General features: G+C 39.7%; 1 pseudogene; it reads right to left on the bottom strand.

Annotated features, from left to right (window-relative positions):
• Positions 1-3942: 3942 nt before the first annotated feature.
• On the bottom strand, positions 3943-4042 carry LOC127116432 (uncharacterized; annotated as a pseudogene).
• Between the last annotated feature and the right edge of the window lie 2003 nt (positions 4043-6045).

Raw genomic sequence — 6045 nt, 5'->3', positions numbered from 1 at the left:
GAATCTCCTCATCAGGGAAGTCGTATTGCACAGACTGATAATCTTCAATTGGTTGATGCGCCAAATGGTCAGCCAAGATACTACCTTTAATGGCTTTTTGAGCTCTATACTCAATATCATACTCAGATGACAACATCTGCCAACTTGCAATTCTCCCAGTTAAAATAGGCTTCTCAAATATATACTTGATCGGATCCATTTTGGATATCAACCGTGTTGTATGATTCAACATATACTGGCGTAAACGCTTAGCAGCCCAAGCCAAAGCATAACATGTCTTCTCAAGCATTGAGTACCGGGACTCACAGTCGGTGAACTTCTTACTCAAGTAGTATATTGCATATTCTTTCTTTCCTGATTCATCTTGCTGACGAAGGACACAACCCATGGAATCATCAAGCACAGTCAAGTACATAATCAATGGTCTCCCTTCAACAGGCGGAGACAGAATCGGAGGCTCGAAAAGATACTCTTTGATACTGTCAAAGGCTTTTTGGCAATCCTCAGTCCAATCATGACGTTGATCTTTCTGGAGGAGCTTGAATATAGGCGCACATGTGGCAGTCATGTGGGATATAAATCTTGAAATGTAATTCAAGCGGCCAAGAAAACCCCGAACTTGCTTCTCAGTTTTGGGCGCAGGCATCTCTTGTATTGCTTTGACCTTGGCAGGATCAACCTCAATACCTCTCTCGCTGACAATAAAGCCCAATAACTTGCCGGAAAGGACTCCAAATATACACTTGTTCGGATTCAAGCGGAGTTTGTACTTCCTCAAACGCTGGAAAAGCTTCAATAAGTGTTCTACATGTGTAACTTCCGTTTTCAACTTTGCAATCATATCATCGACATACACCTCGATCTCCTTGTGCATCATGTCATGAAACAAGGTAGTCATAGCACGTTGATACGTGGCTCCGGCGTTCTTCAAGCCGAAGGGCATCACTCGATAACAGAATGTTCCCCAAGGTGTGATAAATGTTGTCTTCTCCATATCCTCGGGTGCCATTTTAATCTGATTATAACCGAAAAATCCGTCCATAAATGAAAATACATTGAATTTAGCCGTATTATCTACCAACATATCAATGCGTGGTAGAGGAAAATCATCTTTTGGGCTAGCTTTGTTCAAGTCACGGTAATCCACACACATTCGGACTTTTCCGTCTTTTTTAGGTACATGCACAATATTGGCCATCCAATGAGGATATGTAGAAGTCACCAGAAACCCCGCATTAATTTGCTTCTGAACTTCTTCTTTAATCTTCACTGCCATGTCAGGATGAGTTCTTCTGAGTTTTTACTTCACAGGCACACACTCAGGCTTCACCGGCAAGAAATGTTGCACGATATCAGTATCTAGACCAGGCATGTCTTCATACGACCAGGCAAAGACGTCGACATATTCTCGTAGCAACTCAATCAACCCCTTCTTAACAGACTCTTCAAGGAGTGCCCCAATCTTCACTTCATGAATGCAGTCTTCAGACCCCAAGTTGACTGTTTTCAGATTCTTAAGATGTGGCTAATAACACGAAATTATATCACATTTTAAGACTTAATTCAATTAGATTATATTATCATTCACTTTAGTTTATCTCATTTTATCAGATATTATGCAGTATTTCCTTGCTATTTATGTCAGGTATCCATTTTGAAGCAAAATGAAAAAGGGAAGAAAAGGAGGTGTAGAAAGGAGTAAAAAGGAAACAAATATCAAAGACCAAGCCCAGCCCAAAGAAAGCGCACGTTGTGCCTGTGACGGGCGTCACAAGGGTTGTGACGAGCGTCACACTAAAAGCACCCCTGTGACGAGCGTCACACATGGTGTGACGAGCGTCACACCATTCCACTAGCTTTTTGGCGCAAGTCACGCCCTCAGAAGAATTGAAGAGACGTTGAGAGAGTTCGTGTCCTACGCCCACGCCGTGTATTTAGCCATGCTGAAGACTCGTGGGAAACAAAAAGCAGTTAGAAGCACTACTATAAATAGCTACATTAGAAACCTAAAAGGGATCCGCTTCCTATCCCCTCTTTTGCCGTCTACTCTGCCGAAGCTTTTCAAACCTTCTGTTTTAGCTTTTGCTTATTTTTCTTTTCCAGCATTGTTTATTTTATTTATTTCTTTTGCAAGCTTTACATTCTTTTTCCCTTGCAAATTTACCTTTCCCATTTTAGCTTTTAGATATTTTTCGCATAATAGTTTCTACACCGGAAACTATTGTGCAACTTTATACCGGATTTAACCTTACGTTATATTCCAGTTTTATTTCCTTGATTTAATTTACTGTTTAATTGAAGAATCCAAGAACAAATCCTACCGGCTTGTGGTGGAGTGTTCAAGACTATTGTATTACGCATTCAGGTTCTTTAATCATTATTTAATATTTTGTTTTATCATTTATCTATATTATCTGCCTGGAATGAGTCTGTTTATGCATGATATAAATTCTTATTTATTTAGCATGTCTGGCTAATTTGCCTAGGTATCGGTATGTAAAGTAAGCAGAATAAGGGATCAAGACTGAGTCGGTCTATCTAAACTTAAAATCAAAATCAATCTTTTTACGGTCTCAACTTACAGGTTTAATAACAAGATTTTTTACAAAAGTAAAAGACATAAAGAAGTTAAAATCAATAGAGCGAGAGTTTGAGATTTTAACTGGACAGTGTAAGTTAGGCATTAATTCTAGATCAGGGCGAGAGCAAGTTTTAGAGTTAATTAAATTCTGACCTTTTCCAAAAAGTATTTTTAAAGATTGAATGTGAGGACGAGAGTTAAGCATTTGGATTTGATTATATAACCTAAATCAACAGAGCGAGAGTTTGAGATAAGGGTGTTTAAAACGGTCAGTATTTTCTTAAAAGGAGTTTCTGCAACTTTATTGTTTTCAAAATATGGTTTTTGACTTAATTATAAGTGACAACTACATTAATATAAAATCATGGTTTATTCAACAGAGCGAGAGTTTGAGATAAAACCTTTAACCAATAAAGTTAACCGAAACGATTCATTTTAAAACCAAGAAACCGACAAAGACTTATTCCCTAGTTTTGACGAACTACATACCGATATCCGTTTCGTTAATATTTAATCTAGATATTATTTTAGCTCTTAGTTTTTCCCCAAACAATCAAACATTTTCACCTTAGATTTACGTAGTAACCTTAGATAACGGTATATCGATTCATAAGTCCCTGTGGGATCGATATCTTTTAAAACTACGCGATAGAACTGTGCACTTGCAGTTTGTATCCCATTCTCGACTCACACAGTCGAGCGATCAAGTTTTTGGCGCCGTTGCCGGGGACTTCTATTTAATCGATATCGTAACTCTTCCGTTACGCTGTAGAGACTAAGGTTTCTTTTTCTTCTATTCTTTCTTTCGTTGATTTGTATGCCACGCACTCGCTCACAAGGCGAACCGCTCTATTTACGAATCAACGATATCGAACTATATCTCCGAGTCTTACGATGAATTCGGGAATATCGTGCTGAAAACAATCTCCCTCCTATAGACCTTCCTGATCTCAAAGATCTTCCTTCTTTAACCGAGATGGCAGAACCAGCTCGTGCTCTTAGAGATTACGCCGCTCCATCGCAAGATGAACCGCATTCAAGTATTGCTCCGCCCGCAATCGAAGCAAACAACTTCGAACTTAAACCTTCGCTGTTGCAAGCTGTGCAACAGAACCAATTCTCTGGAAATCTTACCGAAGATCCAAACCTTCATTTATCCGTATTTGTCCAATACGCTGATACTGTTAAAGCTAATGGTGTCACTTCAGAGGCAATTCGACTTCGTCTTTTTCCTTTCTCATTAAGAGATAGCGCTAGAAGATGGCTTCAATCACTTCCTTCCAACTCAGTCACCACATGGAACGAGTTGAAGAAAGTTTTTCTTGCCCGATATTTTCCGCCAAGCAAAACAGCTATGTTAAGAGCCCAGATAAACGGATTTAAACAGAAAGACAACGAGTCTCTTTTCGAAGCATGGGAAAGATACAAAGACATGATGAGACTTTGCCCACACCATGGTTTGGAAGACTGGTTAGTAATTCACACATTTTATAATGGTCTCTTATACAATACAAGGTTAACGATAGACGCCGCTGCAGGTGGTGCACTAATGAACAAACCTTATGCTGATGCTTACTAGCTTATCGAGAGCATGGCCCAAAACCACTATCAGTGGGGAACCGAACGAACAACGGTGGAAAAACCTCAACCGAAAACTGGCATGTACGAGATAAGTAACCTTGATCACGTTAATGCAAAAGTGGATGCTTTGGTCCAGAAAATTGAAAGTTTAAATGTATCACCTCCAGCCGCCGTGGTTGCTATAACTCAGAATTGCGAGGTCTGTGGAATCCAAGGCCACACTCCTGCGGAATGTCAACTCTTGACTGGAATCCAAGCAGAGCAAGTAAACTATGCTCAAGGAAGCCCCTATTCGAATACCTATAACCCAAATTGGAAGAACCATCCAAACTTCTCATATAAGAGTAATAATGCTTTATACGCACCTGGACAGTCTCCAAATCAAGCCCCATCTATACCTCCGGGATATCAGAAACCGAATCCATCCATACCTAACAATAATACCCCTAGAAAATCCAACTTGGAAATCATGATGGAAAACTTTATAGCTTCCCAACAACAAACCAATAAAGATTTCTTAAACCAGAACATACACACTGGCGAACAACTTAAACAACTAGCAAGCAAAGTAGATGCCTTGGCTACCCATAACAAAATGCTGGAAACGCAAATATCTCAGGTAGCTCAACAACAAGCACCTACTGCTGCACCAACTGGTACATTCCCTGGACAGCCCCAACCTAATCCGAGAAGCCAAGCTCATGCAATTATATTAAGAAGTGGAACGGAAGTGGAAGGACCGTCTGACCCAAGGATAGAAAACCAAGACCCTAAGAAATCTACTGAGGAAAGTGAACCTAAGGAAAAGGAAGAGAGTAATAAGGAAACCCTAGAAAAGAAGGAACCTTATGTACCTCCACCACCTTACAAACCACCTATACCTTACCCTCAAAGGCTTGTTAAAACCAAAGATGTAGGCCAATTTAGAAAATTTGTTGATCTCCTTAAACAATTAAACGTTACAATTCTGTTTACCGAAGCTATTACGCAGATGCCCTCATATGCTAAATTCTTAAAAGAAATTCTTTCTAATAAGAGGAAACTTGAGGATAGCGAAACCGTTACACTCCCTGCCGAATGTAGCGCTATAATCCAAAACATGCCCCCTAAACTCAAGGATCCGGGTAGTTTCTCTATACCCTGTCACATAGGAAAATTTGTCATCGACAAAGCCTTATGCGATTTAGGAGCCGGAATTAGCGTTATGCCTTTATCCATATGTAAGAAACTGGAAATGGGAGAATTAAGACCGACTAAAATGTCTGTGCAATTAGCAGATCGTTCCATCAAATATCCTGTAGGAATCCTTGAAAACGTTCCCGTACGCATAGGTCAGTTTTACATTCCCACTGACTTCACAATTATGGACATTAGAGAAGATGATACTACACCTATTATACTAGGAAGACCATTCTTAGCAACTGCCGGTGCAATCATAGACGTAAAACGAGGACGACTCACCTTCGAAGTAGGTGAAGAGAAAATTGAATTCATTCTTTCCCAATTCTTGAAAGCACCTGCAATAGAAGATACATGTTACTTCATGGATATCATCGATGAATGCATAAAAGAAGCAGAGTCAGGAGAAGACAAATCATCAGACTATCTTTTAGAGGACAAATCTAAACAATGCCTAGCAATAACACCGGATCCTACGCAGTGTCTTAACAAACCAACCCCTGATTTGAAAACACTTCCCAAAAATCTGAGATATGAATTCCTAGACTTAGAACTTGAACGACCTGTGATAGTTAATGCAGATCTAGGAAGACTCGAAACAGAAAAACTCCTACATATCTTAAGAAAATATCCAACCGCACTAGGATACCACATCACCGATCTTAAAGGAATAAGCCCTTCTATTTGTATGCACCGCATCATGT

Source organism: Lathyrus oleraceus, chromosome 1 (assembly GCF_024323335.1).
Source record: "Lathyrus oleraceus cultivar Zhongwan6 chromosome 1, CAAS_Psat_ZW6_1.0, whole genome shotgun sequence".
In the NCBI taxonomy this organism is placed as follows: domain Eukaryota; kingdom Viridiplantae; phylum Streptophyta; class Magnoliopsida; order Fabales; family Fabaceae; genus Lathyrus; species Lathyrus oleraceus.
This window is presented reverse-complemented; position numbering and strand designations above follow the sequence as displayed.